Source organism: Gopherus evgoodei, chromosome 10, assembly GCF_007399415.2.
Source record: "Gopherus evgoodei ecotype Sinaloan lineage chromosome 10, rGopEvg1_v1.p, whole genome shotgun sequence".
In the NCBI taxonomy this organism is placed as follows: Eukaryota; Metazoa; Chordata; order Testudines; family Testudinidae; genus Gopherus; species Gopherus evgoodei.
In genome coordinates, this window is record NC_044331.1 from 82,235,418 (window position 1) to 82,256,473 (window position 21,056).

At 46.5% G+C, this 21,056-nt stretch overlaps 1 protein-coding gene across 2 annotated transcripts in view; it reads left to right on the forward strand.

The window, feature by feature from the left end:
* The first annotated feature begins 351 nt into the window (after positions 1–351).
* The window catches only part of NPW (neuropeptide W), a 28,569-nt gene continuing 7,864 nt past the window's right edge, over positions 352–21,056 (forward strand). The window contains exons 1-3 of one of the 2 annotated variants that reach the window (XR_004002364.1): positions 352–1,375; positions 15,655–15,867; positions 16,413–16,612. The gene's annotated coding sequence lies outside the window, so the exon portion shown is untranslated. Of the gene's footprint in view, positions 1,376–15,654; positions 15,868–16,412; positions 16,613–21,056 lie in introns of those variants that run through there. The other variant, XR_004002363.1, reaches the window with a different exon arrangement.

The following is a 21,056-nucleotide window of genomic DNA, read 5'->3' on the forward strand; positions in this document are numbered from 1 at the left end:
CATAGAGCTCCAGCCGGCCTAGAGCGCCGTACGCAACCCTCCGGCTGGCGCGCCTCCAACCATAGAGACACGGGACGCCGGCCCAGAGCGCTGTCTTCCCAGCACTCTGCTGCCAGCGCCGGCCTCGCCTAACCATAGAGTCCCGCTTAGGGCTCCAGCTCCAACCCTGTCGCGGCCACGGAGATAGGGCTAGAGCGTCGCTGCTCCTTAACCTCGCTGCCCAGTACTCCTCCAGCGTTCTGACAATAGAGACGCAACCTAGAGCGCCTCCTACCGTCACTCTCGGTAACCATAGAGAATGACTCTAGAGTGCCCCCGCTGGGAGGCCCCCTCTGTCCCTGCTGACAGACCTCCACTAAACTGGAGTCCTCCCCACAGGGACATTTCACCCCAGTCTTGGGGGCTTCAGGGCTGGAATCAAGTATTTACCCCCCAGAGATACAAACCACCGCCCGGGGAAGGGACCCCTCCTCTTGGTGACCAGCCTGAGGGCTTGGGAGCGGCCGAGCTGCACCAGGAGAGCCCACAGGTGGCCTGTGCCTTCTTGGTGCCTGGCCTCAGGGCCTGTGCGGCAACAGCCCCATGCAGGGCCTTGTGCTGTGTGGGGTTGGCACCTAAAAACCAGCCTCAGCCTTTCTCACGCGGGAGCCTGGGCACTCACCTTGCCCCCTGCTTCAATGGGCTAGTGAAATGCTGGGGATTTTCTCCTCCCAGCCTTGAGGATTCTCTCTGCCTTTGGAAAGAAGAGAAAATATTGACATCAAATACATTTAATGAGAAAAGTGACCAGTCCTCTATGTAAAGTGTATCCAGGCAATACTTCCAAAGGGGAGTATTCACTCTGTGCGCTACCAAAAATCCAGAGATGTTCCAAGGCAACCCTGGAGAGCTAAGGAAATCCCAGAAATCCTGTATCTCAAGCTTTTGGTGAGGATAGATATGGCACTCAGTGTATGATACAATGATATTTTTCACAACCTGTGGTGATGGTTTTGGAAGCATTCTCACCACATTGCAGCGTGATGACCAGTTAACATAGCATGATTATGTTCTGAAACAAGTTTTGATCCTATTGTGCTGTGAAAGATCAACACAGCAACTTGAGAGATATGTTTAGCCCACAATGGACAAGATCAGCAATCCTGCCTCTCAGTCTGATATAATACTGAATACAGTTCCTGACTAGCATATATAATCTGCTGCAGTGGTTCTCAACATGGGAGTACTCAGAAGTTTTTCATGGGTACATCAACTCGTCTAGATATTTGCCTAGTTTTACTCAGACTACGTAAAAAGCACTAGCGAAGTCAGTACAAACTAAAATTTCATACAGACAATTACTGCTTATACGGCTCCATATACTATACAATGAAATGTAAGTACAATATTTATTTCTAGTTGATTTATTTTATAATTATATGGTAACAATTATAAAGTCAGCAATTTTTCAGTAATACTGTGCTGTGACACTTTTGTATTTTTATGTCTGATTTTGTAAGCAAATAGTTTTAAAGTGAGGTGAAACCTGAAGTATGCAAGACAAATCAGACTCCTGAAAGGGGTCCAGTAGTTTGGAAAGGTTGAGAACCACTGATCTACTGGGTGGCTATACTTAAAATAGATAGAAAATATGTTACTTACAATAGTGCCAATGTTACGGATCCTAAGAACTGTGTAGTGTGAAGAGCCACTAAGAGATTGTTTAGATACATGCTACAAAGAGTGACACAGAATCAGAACATTTGATGGTCAGGTTTTGTTTTAAGGCTTTGATAGGTAAGCTAGTGATGTGAGCCAGAATTAACCATCAGTGTGTCTGTTTCTTTAATAGGGAAATGTGTGGTTCTGAAGAGGGTTCTGAGTAATACAGAGAATGGATTTAACATAGATTGAACAGCTGTGTTAATCTGAAAATATAAAATCTTCTTGGGAGTTTATCTAAAATGAGAGAGAATGGTATTTTTTTTCAGTCTTTCAGAGTCACCCCTTTTTTCTCCCCAGTCCCCTTCACATGACCCATCTTGGGCTGATTTATCCTTCCATTTGTGGAGGGCTGGAGCAGATTTCTTTAGAGCCCATCATTTCTGTTCCTGGGTCTTTCCAAGTAGTGTCTCAAAAAAAGCAAAGGTCTGTGCTCTAGGCTCTCACTCTGCCATCATCAGATGAGACATCAAGCTTACTCCAGATAAAGGATATTACCAAAGATCTGCTTCCCCACCTCACTTGATATACAGGTGTCTAATTCCCGCTAACCCAAGGGTTGCCATCTCTCCTCGCATTGGCAAGATGGTCCCAACTTTCATGGGATCCCTCCTGCACCTGCAATCACTGGACAATTCAAAAATGTTTCCAGGCCCCATGATGATGCAGTGAAGCATGCAGATGTTCCCTGCTGTGGCTGTGCACAATAATGTATTGCCATGTGAAAATATGACATCACAATATAAAGAAATGAATATTGTTACATTGAGATGGGATGTCACAGCATAACTTTTTGGGCAAATACAGATAAGATATTGTTCCCCACTGGGACTGGATTATGTGCTTGCAAGAACTGGAGAACAGACCTTTTCCTTGGAAGAAGAATTTCTACAGAGGTGAAAGAAGCAAGGGGAGCAGAAATTTATTAAGTTAATATATTAAATATTTTAAGAAATTCAGGGGTATGTAGGCCTCGATAAGCATCATTCTGCTGCACGTAGTGCCTACTTGGAACTTCATGGCAGAAGCAGCAGCAGGGATAGAATTCAGATCCTCCTGCTCCAAAATTCACTGGTCTCAGACACTGAGCTAAAGGAAAATCTACACATACTGTTCTTCTTCAGTTCAACACTGATACCATTTAATAATATCTGTGGGGATGGGGAGGGGGAAGAGTATAAATTAGTTAAGTCTTTTGACCATAAGAAAAACTAAGTATTTTGGCGACTCAGGCCATTAGATATATCAGGTAACCTTTACCTTCTCTTTGAAGATGCTTAAAGAGACCCATTTATGGTACTTCAGAATTAGGAGTAGATAATATACGCCTTTTTGGTAATCAGCATTAAAGTGTGGGGGAGATAATGAGGAACGGCTGAAGATGTTGGCTGTAATTACTCCATGAAATTTCCCCCCTAAATTAATGATACTGTTGAAAATGTTTTCATGTCAAAACTGCGTCCTACCAATTTTAGAGAGCAATTAGCTTGAAATGAGATGGAGGCTGCTGACAGTAATGGGCTGCCTTAAGTGTCACTCATCTGTGAAATTACGCAAGTATCCCAGTGATACGGCCAAGTGTGGGATAATAAATATACCTTCGTAATTAGGCTTTAAAATGACATTACTCACCATAATGATCATTGTTGGGCAGAACCACTAGTCGTACTTTTCAGTTCTTGTCTCAAAGGTTTCACGTTATGTCAGTAGGAACTGATGCCTGTTGCAGTCATCTAGAACTCTTTGGCCATGTCTATGCTATGGGCACTGCAGCAGCACAGCTATGACACTGCAGTTATGCCTCTGTAGACCTGTAGTGTAGATGCTTTCTACAGCAAAGGAAGGTGTTTTTTTTTCTGTTGATGTAGGTAATCCATCTTTCTGAGCAGCAGTAGACAGAATCAACCTACATCAGGGCTAGGTTGGCATAGCTACTGCCCTCAGGAGTGCGAATTTTTCACACCCCTGAGTGCTGTAGCTGTGTCTTTCTAACTTTAAGTGTAAACCAGGCCTTTAAATGCTGGCTCTGGAGTGTCTGGGGCCTGAGCCTACAGACCGTACTTATATAAAGTATACCTTACCCCTGTGACTAGTCTCTTTCAGAGCAGCGCCAGGTCTGCTGAGGGGAAATAAGCTGCCATTTACCAGTATGTTGTGTTACATAATCAGGGCAGCTTGCAGGCAACATTTTTTGCCAACAGATCAATTGTGACATGTTCTGCTTCTCTGCTAATCTCTAGAATGATCAAGGCCTGAAGCGGGAGCTGTTTAAGGGCTTAATGTTCTCAGATTTAACAGGCCGTTGAATGTAGAGAACTTTTTCTTTTTTTGCTCATCAGATCAGATTTCCCAAGCTCAGCTAACTCTGGAGTTTTATGAATGAAGCCAAGGAGTTGATCTTGAAGGAAGGAGAAGTAGAATTAGGGCATCCTCAATGCAACCTGAAGGCCAAATGCAGCCGTCCTCTACCTATAACCATAAGGTGGACAGCAAACATGATTGACTGCACTGACCCAATTCCCTTCCTGCAGTATATGAGTCTCCCTTAAGGGAGGAGAATCAGATCCAAAGCTTTATTGCTCATCAGACAAAGAGGTCTGATCGTCCACTCACATACAGTTATGTAAATCTGTTGTGATTCCCTTGAACTTAATAGAGTTAACACTGGCGTGTTGACTTGAAGCTAAATCAGGCCCTTCGTAGTCATCCATGTGTAGATGCAACAGAGAGAGGGAGAGAGGGAGAACAAGAGAGAGCCAGTTTGCTGCATGCTGTGCTTTTTATTTTTAATTGTATGTACACATATATACCAAATAAGTCCAGTCCCCAGACTTCTGGCAAGCTGCCAAAGGAGTCTTCAGTGAAACAAAGTTTAGACCTCCCTCAATTTCTTTGTCTAATACAGTTAGCTCCCTGTTACCCTGCTCAACAGAAGATCGGAGCAGCTCTCTATGCCTGATGTACTACAGACTATTGCGGCAAACATGCATATTGTAAGTGTGACTTCCATAGCTGTATGCCATATCTTGAAGATGTATAAACATAGATCTGTCTAGGTTCCATATTAGTCAATTACTAGTAATAATCACGATGAGCTAATTATTGTTCTATTAAGTCCTTGTGACAGGTTTGGTCACAGAGACCCCCTTGGGACTGTCACCTATGTGCTGAAACTACCTCTGAGCCCATTTTCTTTGCCAGCTTGGGACTTCAGAACCCTGTCTTGTTGAGCCAGACATGCTAACCTGCGGCAACACAGACCCAGGGTCTGAACCTTGCCCCCAAAGCTGCAGACTTAATTGAAAACAACTCAGCAGGTACTCCTGTCTCCAGCACCCAAACACCCAGCTCCCAGTGGGATCCAAACCACAAATAGATCCGTTTTACTCTGTATAAAACTTATATAGGGTGAACTCCTAAATTGTCCGCCCTCTGTAATACTGACAGAGAGATATGCACAGCTGCTTGCTCCCCCAGGTATTAGTCACTTACTCTGGGTTAATTAATAAACAAAAGTGATTTTATTAAGTGTAAAAAGTAGGATTTAAGTGGTTTCAAATAATAACAGACAGAACAAAGTAAGTTACCAAGCAAAATAAACAAAACACTCAAGTCTAAGCCTGATACATTAACAAACTGAATACAGGTAAATCTCACCCTTAGAGATGTTCCAATAAGCTTCTTTCACAGACTAGACTCCTTCCTAGTCTGGGCCCAATCCTTTCCCCGGTACAGTCCTTGTTAGTTCCAGCTCAGGAGGTAACTAGAAGATTTCTCATGACTGGCAGCCCACTTTGTTCTGTTCTGCACCCTATTATATCTTTGGCACAAGGCAGGAATCCTTTGTCTCTCTCTGGGTTCCCACCCCGCCTTATAAATGGAAAAGCACCAGGTTAAAGATGGATTCCAGTATCATGTGACATATTCACATGTCCTGTGAGCCCCCCTCCATTCTTCCAGGATTGGCCCGCAGGTATGCAGTGGAGGCTTGCAGGTAAACAGAGCCATCTAGGGTCAATTGTCCTACTTAATGGGAGCCATCAAGATTCCAAGCCACCGTTAATGGCCCACACTTTGCATAATTACTATAGGACTTCAGAGTTATACTTCATATTTCTAGTTTTAGATACAAGAATGATGCATACATACAAATAGGATGAACACACTCAGAAGATTATAAGGTTTATAATGATATCTTACAAGGGACCTTTTGCATAAAGCATATTCCAGTTACATTATATTCACACCCATTAGCAAATTCCCAGAGACATATGGAGTGCAGCATCACAGTCCCTATCCAGAGGAAGCTGGAAAATGAAATTACAGGTAGCCGGTATTTAAAGTTCTCTCTGAAGCCTACTTCAGAGTCATTATGATTATGAAAAATTGTATTGCTACAATATGTGAGTCCTGATTTAGATTAATTTCTTTCACAGTGTAAAAGCAAAGAGGTGTTTATAATGTCCTCTCAGTGGATTGACTCACTCTTCGCTGGTAACCTAAAGAAGTCATTCTTAGTCCCCTACTAATTACAAATGGAATCTGGCTGTTAGCACTCGATGTGAACCAATGCCATGAAGAAATATAGTTATGCATATTTAATTTTGCTCAATGTGCAGTGCAAATAATTCAGCTGGTATTTAGTCTTATGGCTTGGCCAACAGGAAATATATACCTCCAAAGATAAAGAGCTAATACTAATGCTACTGCTGGTTAATTTCCATGTTTATTAGCTGAACACTACATAATGTCAGAGGAAAAGGATACTTCTTCCAAAGGACACTTTAATCAGCAATGTTCTCTGAAATAATTAATATTTGTGCAGATGAACATAACAAATCCATCGTGTTTAGAAGAGCAACAGATCAAATATTTATAATTTAGCACCAAAATATTGTCAAAGTGCAAATTTTAAGGTTACGTCTTGGATTAAGTTCATTTCTATAACTTGAAATAGAGACAGTACATGTGCAATGAATATATTTAGTGAATAAGATCTCAGGACCTTGATTTAAAGTCACCTGAAATATGGTACTTCTGGCAGTACACTTCTGTGACAAAGTGGGGCTGTTCTTAATGTTTCCTCTGAATACTGTGTGGGTACCTCAGTTTCTGGCCGACACTCTGTCTCCATGGCAACTAATGGCCTGGGCCCTTCCCCCCTGCAAGGGGATGCTAAAGGTGTGAGAAAACAAAGAGATCAGGTGACCTCCTGGCCCGGGAAAGAGACAAAGGGCAGAAAGGAGGGGCTGGAGGTGGTTTCAGTTTGGGACTGGTTGGGGATGAAGAGTGAGAGCAGATGGGGTTATCTGCCTTGCTGGGCCCCAGAATGGACCCGGCTGAGGGGTCCTGTTCTCTGAACTTACAAGCTCTGTTTTAGACCGTGTTCCTGTCATCTAATAAACCTCCATTTTACTGGCTGGCTAAGAGTCACGTCTGACTGCGAAGTGAAGTGGGAGTGCGTGCAGGACCCTCTGGCTTCCCCAGGACCCTGCCTGGGCAGACTCGCTGTGGGAAGCACACGGAGGGGCATATGCTGCATGCTCCAAGGAGAGACCCAGGAGGTGAAGCCATGTGAGTTTCTTGCCCTGAAGACAGTCTGCTTCAAGGGAGAGGACTGGCTTTGTGGGGAGCAGTTCCAGAGCATCGCCTAGGGACTCCGTGACAACTTCCTAGTAGCAGCACAATGAGGAGCTGTTCAGTATGGTCCCCACTGGAGTCAAGGCTGCCACACCAGGATGTGTAGGCGAGTCTCTATGGTGGGAAGACTGGGGCTTAACATCAATCACCAATCAGTTCCTCACCACACACCCTACTGCTCGCCCACCCGGCATCAACCTGCTACGTCATCAGTGGGCCCTTAGTAACCATTCCGGACTGGGCAAGGCCTCCGTGCAGCCAATCAGCACTGTTGGGGTCTTCGAGACAATCTAAGCTGAAGCTGCATTGCAGCAAACAATGATGCACATTGTCAAGGAGAGTGGGTGGGGTCCGAGAGCTCCACTTAGCCACTAAGAACACTGTGCTTGGCTCGGCAAAAATGCAAATGCTAAATAAATAGGGAATAAGAGCCAGAGATGATTTTGTATAAGTTTTCTGTTAACAGTGATCATTCTTTCAGTGTTTCCCTTGCCATTGTTATTGTTTAATCAGCGGGCTTAGTAGTAAAGTGATCTGGCCCTCAATATGTTAGTGGGAAAGAGTTTGTAGCTATGTCACCTCTGGCTGTAATCTCTTCAGATCTCACAGCTAAAGCCTGGGCAGCAGTTGATAGGAGTCCTGCAAAGAAAACTCAACAATATTCAAAGAACAGTTTGTAGATTCATAGATGCTAGGAATGGAAGGGACCTCAAGAGGTCATTGAGTCCAATCCCCTGCCCTCATGGCAGGACCAAATACTGTCTAGACCATCCTGGATAGACATTTATCTAACCTACTCTTAAATATCTCCAGAGATGGAGATTCCACAACCTCCCTAGGCAATTTATTCCGGTGTTTAACCACCCTGACAGGAACTTTTTCCTAATGTCCAATCTAAACCTTCCTCGCTGCAGTTTAAGCCCATTGCTTCTTGTTCTATCCTTAGAGGCTAAGGTGAGACAGTTTTCTCCCTCCTCCTTATGACACCCTTTTAGATACCTGAAAACTGCTATCATGTCCCCTCTCAGTCTTCTCTTTTCCAAACTAAACAAACCCAATTCTTTCAGCTTTCCTTCATAGGTCATGTTCTCAAGATCTTTAATCATTCTTGTTGCTCTTCTCTGGACTCTCTCCAATTTCTCCACATCTTTCTTGAAATGTGGTGCCCAGAACTGGACACAATATTCCAGTTGAGGCCTAACCAGCTCAGAGTAGACAGAAGAATGACTTCTCGTGTCTTGCTCACAACACACCTGTTAATGCATCCCAGAATCATGTTTGCTTTTTTTGCAACAGCATCACACTGTTGACTCATATTTAGTTTGTGGTCCACTATAACCTCTAGATCCCTTTCTGCCGTACTCCTTCCTAGACAATCTCTTCTCATTCTGTATGTGTGAAATTGATTGTTCCTTCCTAAGTGGGGCACTTTGCATTTGTCTTTGTTAAACTTCATCCTGTTTACCTTAGGCCATTCCTCCAATTTGTCCAGATCATTTTGAATTATGACCCTATCCTCCAAAGCAGTTGCAATCCCTCCTAATTTGGTATCTCTGCGAACTTAATAAGCATACTTTCTATGCCAATATCTAAGTCGTTGATGAAGATATTGAACAGAGCTGGTCCCAAAACAGACCCCTGCGGAACCCCACTTGTTATACTTTTCCAGCAGGATTGGGAGCCATTAATAACTACTCTCTGAGCAGGGCCGGCTCTAGGTTTTTTGCTGCCCCAAGCAAAAAATTTTTTGGCTGCCCCCTTCCTCCCCCAGACAAGAGCTCCTCCTCTTGTCCACCAGTGCCCCCCCCACTCACACCCCCTGCTGCCCCAGCACTGGGCTCCCCACCAAACGTGGGATCTGCTACCAGCACACTGCAGCCAAGCCCTGGCCCAGCTGCGACTGTGTCCCCATGCGGATGGAACTGCTGGGGGCATGGAGTGGGAGTACTTCCAGGTAGCGACGCAGCTGCGGGGCAGTGCAGGGAACACGGCCCCCTCTCTGGGCTTCGCCGTGCTGCTGGTGACGGAGGTGGATCAGTTCATGTTCACTGCCCTCATCCCCGACATGCTGGTGGCCGAGGACCTGGAGAGCCCCCTGGACCTGCTGCTCTTCAACCTCATGGTGCCCTGGCCCAGCCACAGTGGGAGGGAAGGCGAGGATCTCCGGCTGCGGGGCTACCTGCTCAGCACCAGCGAGCCCAGCCAGCTGCTCACTTCCTCACACACTCCGGGGAGCCCCTCTCACCGCCACCGCAGCCAGGGCTCGGCTCCAGGGGACCTCGTTTCCCTCCCTCCCCTGCTCCTCACACGCTCTGGGCAGGGCCGCCTAGAGGATGCAGGGGGCCTGCGGCAATGCAATTTCGGGGGCCCCTTCCATAAAAAAAAGTTGCAATACTATACTATAGTAACATGTGTTTGGAAATGTAAAAAATAACTCGTGAAATACATTCAAAAATTAATTTGTAATAATTTGAAAATACATCAAATACATTATTAAAAAACATTAAATGCTTTACTGGTGTGTATACATTTACAGTTACATAATGGGCTGTTACTGGGTGATGGTAATGGTTGGTGCCAATGGGCTGTCACTGCCTGGGGACGATGCTGCTGTTGCCCAGGGCTGGGTGGGGAGCTGGGCTCTGGGTTGGGGGGTGCCCAGCTCACAGGGGCTGGGCTCAGGACTGTGGGGAGATGGGGTCGTGGATTGTCTGGCTCAGAGGGGCTGGACTCGGAGCTGGTGCTCAGGGCTGTGGGGGCTGCCCAGCTCAGAGGAGCTGGGCTCGGAGCTAGGGGTCTAGACTCGGAAAGATGGTGTTGGAGGGTGCCCAGCTCACAGGGGCTGGGCTCAGAGCTGAGGGTCAGGGCTGTGGGAGATGGGGTCGGGGGGTGCCCGGCTCAGAGGGACTGGGCTTGGAGCTAGGGGTCAGGGCTGTGGGGGATGGGGTCGGGGGTGCCCAGCTCAGAGGGGCTGGGCTTAGAGCTGGGGGTCAGGGCTGTGGGGGGGATGGGGCAGGGGATTGTGCCCAGCTCAGAGGGGCTGGGCTTGGAGCTGGGGGTCAGGGCTGGATGGGGAGAATGGGTTTGGGGGGGTGCCCAGCTCAGAAGGGCTGGGCTCGGAGCTGGGGGTCAGGGCTAGGGGGGACGGGGTCGGGGGGTGCCCGGCTCTGGCCCAGCCCCTTACCATGTCGCTTACTCCCTCTCCCCAACAGTGCTGCAGCAGCATGGTGTCTCCAGTGGGGCCTGAGTTCCCGCCGCCGGCTGCAGCTCGCAGCCCCGCCCCTTACAGCTGAGACACCGGGGGATGGGGGAAGACGGAGGTGGGGGGAGCCTCCGACATACCCTGCGGGGCCCGGAGCCTGGGGAAAATTGCCTCACTTCCCACCCCCGCGCCTGGGCAGCCCTGACTCTGGGAGCCCTTCTCGCCACCGCTGCAGGCCGGGCTCGGCTCCAGGGGACCCCGCCTCCCTCTCTCTCTCCCCGGCTCCTCACACACTCCGGGAGCCCCTCTCCCCGCCGCCGCAGCCCAGGCTCGGCTGTGTGAGGAGCCAGGGATGGAGGGAGGAGGGGTCCTGCTGCCGCTGCCACTCCCGGCGGCGCCGCATTTCTGAGTGGGCTGTGCAGGGTACCGCTGGGCTGGGCAGTGGGCGCGGATCCCAGCTCGGGCGAGTGGCTGCGCCAGGGCTGGCTCCCGACAATGAGGCCCCAAGCAAAAAAATAAAAAATTAAAATTAAAAAAAAGGGGGGGACGGAGTGCCGCCCCTTAGAAGGTGCCGTCCCAAGCACATGCTTGGAGGGCTGGTGCCTAGAGCCGGCCCTGTCTCTGAGTACGGTTATCCAGCAAGTTATGCACCCACCTTATAGTAGCCCCATCTAAGTTGTATTTGCCTAGTTTATTGATAAGAATACCATGCAAGACCATATCAGATGCCTTACTAAAGTCTAGGTATACCACATCCACCGCTTCTCCCTTATCCACAAGACTCGTTATCCTATCAAAGAAAGCTATCAGATTTGTTTGACATGATTTGTTCTTTACAAATCCATGCTGGCTATTCCCTATCACCTTACCGCCTTCCAAGCGTTTGCAGATGATTTCTTTAATTACTTGCTCCATTATCTTCCCTGGCACAGAAGTTAAACTAACTGGTCTGTAGTTTCCTGGGTTGTTTTTATTTCCCTTTTTATAGATGGGCACTATATTTGCCCTTTTCCAGTCTTCTGGAATCTCTCCCATCTCCCAGGATTTTCCAAAGATAATAGCTAGAGTCTTAGATACCTCCTCTCTTAGCTCCTTGAATGTTCTAGGATGCATTTCATCAGGCCCTGGTGACTTGCAGGCATCTAACAGTTGTTGGTGTTCAGTAGGTGTTGCTCCTCCCTTTGAGTCAATACTGAACAGCCCTTCATGGTGGTGCTACAGGAGATGTGCTGCCAGATGTAACATATTTCAAGTAGAACTTTAGATCAAGGTCCTGGTCATATGGCACTTTTTGCAAGAGTTGAAGTTGTGTTCCAGGTTATTGGCAAGGTCCTTAGATCAAGCCACTGAGATTCTGGAGTGAGATACAGAATGTTTTTCTCAAAACATGATGAAGTTTTTTATAGAAGTTGATGGCACTAACTTTTCTGAACTGAAGTGAGCCCTTCACGTGGGCGTTGGGAGTGTAAGCAAAGTCTGCAGAGTGATCCATGCTGTGAAGGAGAGTTGCCTTATGTGGAATTCGCAAATGTATATATTTAGCAACTGCTGGTTGGAGGATGAGAGCATGATAAGAGCAGATAATGGGGGGAAAATATACATACACAGGAACACAAAGGAACAATGTGGTGAGGGGTAAGAAAGAGCTTTCTAAGTGTCAAGGAGTCAATATGCGAGTTCCCAGAACAGAATTCAACCTTTGGAGAGAGCTCTGCTTTCAAAGGATATTAAGGGAGCTAGCTTAAACAGGCAAAAGCAAGACAATTTGGTGTCAAGCGCTCCCTCACTGCCTTGTGTCTGAATATCCGTAGGATCTAAGGAAAGCACATGATCTCACCTATCAGACAGATAATGGGCAGCCATTCAGGGACTCTGCATGGAGTTTAGCAAGGAATGGCAGCCTTAAGGTATGTCTACACTACGAGATTATTCCAATTTTACATAAACCGGTTTTGTAAAACATATTGTATAAAGTCGAGTGCACGCGGCCACACAGCACATTAATTTGGCGGTGTGCGTTCATGTACCGAGGCTATCGTCGATTTCTGGAGCACTGCGCTGTGGGTAGCTATCCCATACTTCCCGCAGTCTCCTCTGCCCATTGGAATTCTGGTTTGAGATCCCAATGCATGATGGGGCAAAAAACACTGTCGCGGGTGATTCTGGGTAAATGTCGTCACTCAATCCTTCCTCCGGGAAAGCAACGGCAGACAATCATTTCGTGCCCTTTTCCCCTGGATTGCCCTGGCAGACGCCATAGCATGGCAACCATGGAGCCTGTTTTGCCCTTTGTCACTGTCACCGTATGTGTACTGGATGCTGCTGACAGAGGTGGTACCGCAGTGCTACACAGCAGCATTCATTTGCCTTTGCAAGGTAGCAGAGATGGTTACCATCCCTGTTGCACCATCTGCCATTGTAAATTGGCGATGAGATGACAGTTTTCAATCATTTTGTACTGTTTGCAATTGGAAATTGGCAATGATGGTTATCAAGCATTTTGTACCATCTGCTGCTGTCATGGGTGCTCCTGGCTGGCCTCGCTGAGGTCGGCCGAGGGCTCATGGACAAAAATGGGAATAACTCCCCGGGTCATTCCCTTCTTTATGTTTTGTCTAAAAATAGAGTCAGTCCTGCCTAGAATATGGGGCAAGTCTACTAGAGAGCCAGAGAGCACAACCACTCCGGGTCAGAGCCACAGAGATCCCGCAGAAATGATGAGCTGCATGCCATTCTAGGGGGTGCCCCTGCAACACCCCCACCCATTGCTTTCCTCCTCCCACTCCCCTCCTGGGCTACCGTGGCAGTGTCCCCCCATTTGTGTGATGAAGTAATAAAGAATGCAAGAATAAGAAACACTGACTTTTTAGCGAGATAAAGTGAGGGGGAGGCAGCCTCCAGCTGCTATGATAGTCCAGGTAGGAAATTAAAGAGTGGGGGGGGGGAAAGGAATGCAGCCTCCTGCTGCTATGATAGTCCAGGGAGTACAGAATCTTTTCTTTAGACACAAAGCGGGGCGGGGGGCTGGTGGAGCTCAGGCTCCAGCTGCTATGATGAGGACGGTTACCCAGCATTTTGTACCATCTGCCAGGAATGATAGGGAGTCATTCCCATTTTTACCCAGGCTCCCCCGGCTGACCTCACCAAGGCCAGCCAGGAGCACTCACAGGATGAGGAGGACAGCTATCAGTCATTTTGTACTGTACCGTCTGCCACTGGGGAAGGGAGGGGAGAGGATGCTGCTGTTTAGCGCTGCAGCATCCTGTCTACCAGCAGCATCCAGTAGACATACGGTGACATTGAAAAGTGGCGAGAAATGATTTTTTTCCCTTTTCTTTGAAAGGGGGAGGGGCGGTGAATTGACGACGTATTCCCTGAACTACTGGCGACAATGTGTTTGACCCTTCAGGCATTGGGAGCTCGGCCAAGAATGCAAATGCTTTTCAGAGACTGCAGGGACTGTGGGATAGCTGGAGTCCTCAGTCCCCTCTCCCTCCCTCCATGAGCGTCCATTTGATTCTTTGGCTTTCCGTTATGGTTGTCACACAGCACTGTGCTGTGGACTCTGTATCATAGCCTGGAGATTTTTTCAAATGCTTTGTCATTTCGTCTTCTGTAACGGAGCTCTGATAGAACAGATTTGTCTCCCCATACAGCGATCAGATCCAGTATCTCCCATATGGTCCATGCTGGAGCTCTTTTTGGATTTGGGACTGCATCACCACCTGTGCTGATCAGAGCTCCACGCTGGGCAAACAGGAAATAAAATTCAAAAGTTCACAAGGCTTTTCCTGTCTACCTGGCCAGTGCATCCGAGTTCAGATCGCTTTCCAGAGCGGTCACAATGGTGCACTGTGGGATACCGCCTGGAGGCCAATACCATCGATTTGCGGCCACGCTAACCCTAATCCGACATGGCAATACGGATCACAGCGCTACTCCTCTCGTTGGGGAGGAGTACAGAAACCAGTTTAAAGAGCCGTTTATATCGATATAAAGGGCCTCGTTGTGTGGACGAGTGCAGGGTTAAATCAGTTTAACGCTGCTAAATTCAGTTTAAATGCATAGTGTAGACCAGGCCTTAGTAATAACAGATGTGAAACAGATTTATAACTCAACATTAACAGTGTGTGTCATTACAACCAGGTCCAGCATAGTACTTAGCAAATAAATGGAGATAAGTGTTTTATCCCTGTTTTACACAAAGGAATACTGAGGCCCAGGGAGGTAAAGTGTCTGAGGTCACATAACAAGTCACTGATAAACCTAGGAATAAAACACAGCTTTCCTGGCTCCCTGTCTGGTCAGACAGACCATGCTGCCTCTGAATAGACTTGATTTTGTCTGTTTCCATTAGATTTTTCAGACTTCATTGTCTCCACAAATGACTCCTGCTAAATGTCACTAGAAATTACGTGCATCAAAGGGAGGAGATGACCCTAGTTCCTGCTACTGTGACACAGCTGGGTGTACTGAATTCCATTTTTTAATGGTTATTACCATATAGGACTGCTAGAATGCCTTCCATTTGAAGATCTCAAGGGGTTTTACGAATATACAACCCAATCTGTGACTCAGTTCAATGCAGCAGACCCTGTGCTATACAAAACATGATCTACCGGTGCAGATCCAGTTTCAGGACTGTGGCCTTAGAGCCAGGGATTCAGTCCTCAGCTATCTTTCTTGACATTACTGAAGTTAATTAAGTAGCATGCACAGAGCTGAGTATAGGATTTGACCTCAACTAATTAAGCCTTGCAGCTAATAAGCAAGTAGTTCAATGCCATGTGGGCTTTAGGTAAGGGCTTTCAGGGCAGTCAAAGCCTAGGGTTCGCTTCTCAGCTATGTCCTTCATTACAGAAAACATGCATCATGTCAGAGTCATATTTACTCTGCACTCCATACAGGTAGGTGTTAACTCACTTTCATTATTATTATAAATTGTTTCCAGGAGAAAGGTTGAATCATGGAACAGAGGGGGCTGAAAAGTTTGCTCGCATTAGAGATATCCACCTGACATCATCTTCTCCTTCTGCTCTTTCACCTGCATTTTTTTATCTTTGTCTTTGTTGTTCTGTTTTGTTTCTCTACGACAAAAATCGGTACCTCAGAGTCTCATGATGTTTGCATCACGGTTCTGTGGCATTGAGTCGCCATGTCGGCAACACACTATGATGACATTGCATCAGCCCCTGAGATATTTAAGGGCTCTTAATCATATATTGGCTGCTGCTGTCGAAGACAGGATGCTGGACAAAATGGATCACAGGTCTAATCTAGTATGACAATTCATGTGTGCCTGCAAGTAGTCCCTTTGCAGTCAGGTAAGTTAAGTGGGGATTCCCTACGTGAGTGAGGTTTACAAGTCCATGCCCTTAGTTTGTAAGATGCAGGTCTGCCCCATAAAAGTTGGGACAGGTGGCGTGACCTGTTAGTGTGGTCTGATAGTTAGAGCCTGAGACTGAGTCTTGACCTGGGCTCAGTTTCCATCTCCAGTGACTGACTCATTTTGTTCCCACTCTGTGCCTTAGTTTTCTCATCTGCAAAATGGGGATAACGACACTCACATGGGTGTAGCATGGTTGAGTTACTGTCTGTTAAGTACATTGAAATCTTCAGATGAAGGGTAGTTTAAGCATGTACATTCTTAGTATTGCCACGTGCTATGGTGTGAGATCAGCTCCAGAGTTTCGGAGCAAGCAAACAGGTTCATTTGGCTTGGAATAGCATGCTATATAAAACCATGCAACGGTCCTATGAGACTGTTTTTTTTTTAACTTAGTGCTAATGGATCTATTGTTTCACGTAAAGGTTTCCAGTGCTTTTGCTATATTGTGTGTGACATTTATAACACTCTTTGTTCCATTAGGAGAGTAATTTGAGAGAGTTTATTATCCTTTGGAGACTCTGCAGCTTGCTGCTCAACTTCCATACTCATGGACCCTGGAGGAAAAATCTCTCAAAGCAGCATCTGACTTTTTTGTAAAGTACTGATGAGTTAGACATTTGTTAAGGGTTTAGTGATTAACCTAATGTACTTTAATAAGAGGAATTAAAACATCACGAGACACCTATTATTTCTCCCTCTTTCTCTCTAGAGACAACAAAATACATAGACTTTACAATGAAATCAAGGTGTTCCTTGCCTCAAAGTGTGAAATCGTAATTTGTTTGTATCAGCTATAGCTCCTTTATTTCAGAGGAACAAGGAAATAGCATTTAATCAGCATGTTCTGAATCACTGATGAAAGGAACCGCTGAGTAATCTGAGTTTATTACACTAGGACACATGCTAGATGTGAGAAAATGGCAAACGTTGTTATACCTAGGATTACCTATCTAAGACACCTGTCACTTTGGTACCTTAGGGATGTTAGCCAGTTTGGGTTCCAATCACTAAACAGTGGCTCATGTATCCATTAACAAAATGCACTCATTCTGATTCACCAAGAAAACTCTCATGTGGGATGTACGTGGGAATGTACCAGAATTGGGTGGTTAATGATCATGATTCCAAAGCACTTCGCAAACCACATATATAGGAATAATGTTTTCTACCGCTAAAAAATACAATCCCTTGTGAGGTGAAAAAATGTGGCAGTTGTTTAATTCTAGGGGAGGAAGTGAAAAACACCATCTCCAAACGAAACTTTCAGGAGGGAGGTAGAGGTTAGAGAGGCAGAATGTTTCTGGTTTGACCAGCATGCTTACCAACACTACTATTGTGAAAAGGGCCATGGGAGCTTTTATGACCAGTCATTCATATCCTGAGCTGTATATCTCATCTGAAGACGGCTCCACCCCAGTACTATGCTTGATACTAACTCAGAAATGATACCTACTGAATCACTACCACGTCCTGCAGCATCTGGGGTTTCACGTCTGCCATCTACGTACTAATCAGGCCTGACACATCTTCTCTTGTGAGGTCTGAAGAGGTCACGGCTCCAGGGCTGAGTGCGCTGCCAGCACATCGGGGGTGGGGTGGGGTTTGATGGCAAACAGGCAGTTAATTTAGAAATTAAAGAAGGACTGGCTTCAATTCTGTGTTTGTACAGTGCCTTGCACCATGGAGTTGGGCTTCTTAGAGGCTGCCTGAGTACAAATAACAATAATAATAAATAATGAGAAGTCACATCTATTCTTTTTCAATCTCATTTTTTCATTACAAGCAGTCATTACTGACTGCTATCGCCATGGATTTTTTGTTCGCAAATCTTACCAGCCACCATTCTGTAGGACTGTGGAAGTAACAAAACATGGGATTCAATCAGTAAAAATATTTAGTAAAGGCAACTGCAAAGTACTGCACTTAGGAAGGAAAAATCAAATGCACAACTACAAAATGGGGAATAATTGCCCAGGTGGTAGTACTGCTGAAAAGGATCTAGGGGTTATAGTTTATCACAAGTTGAACATAAGTCAACAATGTGAAGCAGTGGCAAAAAAGCCCTAATATCATTTTGGGGGTGTATTAACAGGAGTGTCGTATGTAAGACACAGGAGTAATTGTCCTATTCTTCTCAGGACTGATGAGGCCTCAGCTCTAGTACTGGGTCCAGTTCTGGGTGCCACACTTTAAGAAAGATATAGACAAACTGGAGAGAGTCCAGAGGAGAGCAATAAAAATTATCAAAGGTTTAGTAAACCTGAGCTATGAGGAAAGGTTAAAAAAACTGGGCATGTCTAATCTTGAGAAAAGAAAGACAAATGGGGACCTTATAATGGCCTTCAAACATATGGAAGGGCTGTTATAAAGAGGACGGTGATCAATTGTTCTCCATGTCCATTGAAGGCAGAACAAGAAATAATGGTCTTAATCTTCAGCAAAGGAGATTTAGGTTAGATACTAGGAACAACTTTCTAACTATAAGGATAGTGAAGCACTGGACTGGGCTTCCAAGGGAGGTTGTGGAATCCCCATTGTTGTAGGTTTTAAAGAACAGGTTGGGCAAACAGCTGTCAGGGATGGTCCAGGTTTCCTTGATCCTGCCTCAGCACAGGAGGCTCAACTAGATGACCTCTTGAGGTCCCTTCCAGCCTGACAGCTCTGTGATTCTGTTATAAAAGGATATGCACTGACAGATCCAAACCAGTGGAGTATAGGAGTCTGATAGAGGGCAAATATACTGGTCACTGGATGAGTAGTTTTCTGTTCCCTGAGTGACCAGAGCAGGGGCTGCACTAGAGTAATCAGGAACCTGCTAGAACCAATTAAGGCAGACAGGCTGATTAGATCACCTGCAACCAATCAAGGCAGGCTAATCAGGGCACCTGGGTTTAAAAAGGAGCTCTCTCCAGTCAGATGGGGGGAGGAGCTAGAGGAGAGGAAGTGTGTGTGAGGAGCTGGGAGTAAGAGGTGCAAGGAGTGGTGAGGGTGAGCTGCTGGAGAACTAAGGAGTACAAGCATTATCAGACACCAGGAGGAAGGTCCTGTGGTGAGGATAAAGAAGGTGTTTGGAGGAGGCCGTGGGGAAGTAGCCCAGGGAGGTGTAGCTGTCACGCAGCTGTTACAGGAGGCACTATAGACAGCTGTAATCCACAGGGCTGGAACCCAGAGTAGAGTAGGCCTGGGTTCCCCCCAAACCTCCCAACTTCTGATCAGACACAGGAGAAATTGACCCAGACTGTGGGGAAGATCACTGAGGTGAGCAAATCTGCCAATAAGAGCAGGACCCACCAAAGTAGAGGAGGAACTTTGTCACAGCACACACATAAACACTTAGCGTTGTGGGAAGCAATTAACCTTTTTAAGATACACAGACTAGTAATAATTTGTAAAATATGTTTGTGTGAGTGCAGGAGACAAAATGGACTAAACCTCATTACTGGGGTAACACCAGAGACTTCAATTAATTTTGCCTCTTTGGCACATTTGATGAATTCCATATTGGTGCACCTTATGGTATGTTGGCACTTATACATATTTTCTTACTAACTTACACCCACTCCCATTTAACCTACAGATGAATGTAACTCATTGTGTCAGAAGGCAGTGTGGTGTGCTGTGAGAGCAGTCCCTTGTCTAAGAACTTCTGGGTTCTTTACCAGCTCTGCCACTAACTTGTGTGACTTTGAACAAGTCACTTGACTTCTCTTGCCCTTAGTTTCCCTGCCTGGAAAATGAGGATAATAATAGCTAACAAGGCTGTTGTGAGACTTGCAAAGTGCTTTGTGATCCTTGGGAGTTAGATGCTAAAGAAGGACAAAGTAGTATTATCCTGTTAGGACTGCTTAAAACATACATTCCTCATAAGAATCCATAAGGTCCTTCATCCAAGACATTTGCATGTGCATCACCACATTATACTCCCAGGAAGAGCTGCAGTGGAGCCCGAATGGTAGAAATCACCAGAACACTTAACCCCCAGACAGCAAAAACCAAAGTGCCAAGTATGAAATGAGCATTAACAACTAAACTATAATAGCAACCCATCCCTGCAGTCAGGCTGGCCTCTCTGGTTACTTTTCTTTTGTGCTTGGGTGAGTTGTGAACCTTCCCAGTAAATACCAGAGTCATTATAATAAAAATGGGAAGAAAGGTATCTTTAAACTATAGTGGTTCATTTTCCAAATGCCTCTTTACGATTCATTTAGACATGGGGTGGGCAAACTTTTTGTCTCAAGGAACATATCTGGGTATGGCAATTGTATGGCAGGCCATGAATGCTCACGAAATTGGGGTTGGGGTGCAGGAGGGGGTGAGGGCTCTGGCTGGGGGTGTGGGCTCTGGGCTGGGGCCAGAAATGAGAAGTTCAGGGTGTAGGAGGGGGATCTGGGTGGGTGCGGGGGGAGGTGAAGGCTGTGGCTGGAGGTGTGGGCTCTGGGGTGGGGCTGGTGATGAGAGGTTTGGGGTGCAGGAGGGTGCTCCAGGCTGGAATCAAGGGGTTTGGTGGGTGTTGGGGGGAATCAGGGCTGGGGTAGGGGGTTATGGCCTGGGAGGGGGTCAGGGGTGCAGGCTCCAGGTGGTGCTTATCTCAAGCAGCTCCCAGAAGCAGCGACATGTCCCTCTTTCAGCTCCTATGCGGAGGCACAGCCAGGCAGCTCTGTGCGCTGCCCTGTCCACAGGTGCTGCCCTTGCAGCTCCCATTTGCAGCAGTTCCCAGCCAATGGAAGCTGTGGGGGTGGCACTTGGGGTGCAGACAGTGTGCAGAGCCCCCTGGCTACCCCTACATGTAGGAGCCAGAGAGGGGACATGTCGTTGCTTCTTGGAGCTGTGCGGAGCTATGGCACATGTGGAGTGCCCCCTGACCCCACTCCCCAGCTGGAACACAGGAATGGGGCAAGCCCCAGACCCTGCTCCCCAGCATGAGCTCAAGGGCTGCATAAAATTGGCTGCTGGGCCGGATGTGGCTCGCAGAGTGTAGTTTGCCCACCTCTGATTTAGACCATTGTCAAGAAGAGCCACAATTCCTGAAGTGTGCAGACGTGAATGTGTAGAGAAGACAGAGTTAATACAACTTGCATATTAAATCTGATCTTTCTGACAGAGTTTCTCTCTCTGATAGACTTT